This window comes from Solanum verrucosum, unplaced genomic scaffold (assembly GCF_900185275.1).
Source record: "Solanum verrucosum unplaced genomic scaffold, falcon-dt-bn FXZP01000231.1, whole genome shotgun sequence".
NCBI classification, from domain to species: Eukaryota; Viridiplantae; Streptophyta; class Magnoliopsida; order Solanales; family Solanaceae; genus Solanum; species Solanum verrucosum.
Window position 1 is genome coordinate 203,954 of NW_026020176.1, and position 1,968 is coordinate 205,921.

General features: G+C 36.6%; 1 pseudogene; it reads left to right on the plus strand.

Annotated features, from left to right (window-relative positions):
• The first annotated feature begins 312 nt into the window (after positions 1-312).
• On the plus strand, positions 313-1,684 carry LOC125828999 (actin-103-like; annotated as a pseudogene).
• Positions 1,685-1,968: the final 284 nt, after the last annotated feature.

The window sequence follows — 1,968 nt, forward strand, 5'->3', positions numbered from 1 at the left end:
GAAAAAATATTATTGAATTGTTGTTCTAATAATTACATAGAGAACCCTATTTATAGACACTATATAATAGAATTTCTTACCAAATAGGAGACTATAAACTATTCCTAGTTTGTGTAGGATTGTGTTTTCCTATTCTATTATAACAGTGACTTCTACTGGAAATATGAAAATCTATCTCACCTTGAGCTTGAAAGGAGCTTAAAAGGAGAATCAGACTGATCTTATGAATTTTTTCCAATTTGATTCCATGTTTGTACCAGTGTGTCTCACCTAAATTATACTTGCAAAATTAACATTTGAAGTCCTTACAAGATGGCTGATGGGATGGATATTCGAACATTTGTTATTGAGAATGGAACTGAAATGATCAAGGTTAGTTAGTAAAGCTGCCTACAATTTCAGTTGTATGCTGTTAATTATATAAATTGTTCTTTTGATTCTTTAGGCTGGCTTTGCTGGGGAAGATTCTCCAAGGGTTGTTATCAAATGTTGGTCATCCTCGTCATCGTGGCATCACGTTGGAAAGGGGACAAAGAGATGCTTATGTTGGTGATGAACCTCTGGCTAAAAGAGGTAGTTTGATTCTGAAATATCCCGTTAAACAGGGCATTGTAAGAAACTGGGATGATATGAAGAAGCTTTGGCATCACACATTTTACAATGAACTTCGTGACTCTCTTGAGGAACATCATGTTCTTCTGACAGAGGCACCATTTAACACCAAGATAAACCGAGAAAGAATAACTCGAATCATGTTTGAGACATTCAATGTTCCAGCCATGTATGTTGCAAGCCAGGCCGTTCTTTCTCTGTTAGCTAATGGTTGTACAACTGGTAAAATAGCAGATTTTAATGCCAATATAGGCTGGTTCTCTACTGTTTTAGTCAGTCACACCAATTTCGTTTGTGGTTTATTCAACAAGATATTGTGCTTGATTCTTGTTATTGTGTGACACACGCTGTCCCTGTCTATGAAGGACATGTGCTTCCCCATGCTATATCACGGTTAGATGTTGGTGGTCTTGATCTTACACCATCTCGCCAAGTTTCTCATGAATGGTCTTTATGTGTTTAACGGTTGGGAAAGAGATCTAGATATACTTCGTGATATGAAGGAGACGATTGCTTATGTTGCACTGGATTATGAACAAGAGATTGAAAAGGCAAAAAATTTCTCAAAATCAATTGAGAAGAGCTATAAGCTTTCTGATGGAGAAGTATTTAATATTGGTGCTGAGACATTCCGCTGCCCTAAAGTCCTCTTTTGATGGTTGAAATGGAAGCGACAAGAATTCATGACAAAGCCTACAACTCAATCATGAGATGCGATGATGATATTAGGAAATATTTATTTGCAAACATTGTGCTTAGTGGTGGCTCAACTATGTTCCCTGGCATAGCAGAACGTATGAGCAAGGAAATCACTGCACTTGCTCCGAGCTACACGAAAATCAAGGTGATTGCACCACCTGAGAGGAAGTATAGCTCCTGGATAGGAGGATCAGTTCTAGCCTCCCTCAGTACTATCCAAAAAGTTAGTGTCTTTTTGCTTTATTTTACTAATTGATCAATCATTCAATTAACTACGTCTCATTCCCAACTTCTACTTGGTTTGCAAATGTGTATAGTGAAGGCTGAGTATGATGAAATGGGTCCTTATATTATCAACATGCTGTGCTTCTAAGAGTGGTTTGATAACTTAAAACCTGTCTAGTTAAATTCCAGGAAATGAATGCTATTTCAGCAGAGATATATTTCTTTGTTTGATGTGATATTCAACGTCGAGAGCAGTATGATATTCTAAATTTTTAGCTGCTCTGTATTAACATGCTGATTTAACTTTTCTCGGGTTTAATATATTTCAAGTGATTTGGCTAGTAAGCCATGAAAATGGTAGATCCTCTGCGACTTATATCTATTTTGTTTCCTAATTTAGCAAAATATTGAAAGAAGGCATGATTTCTTGGC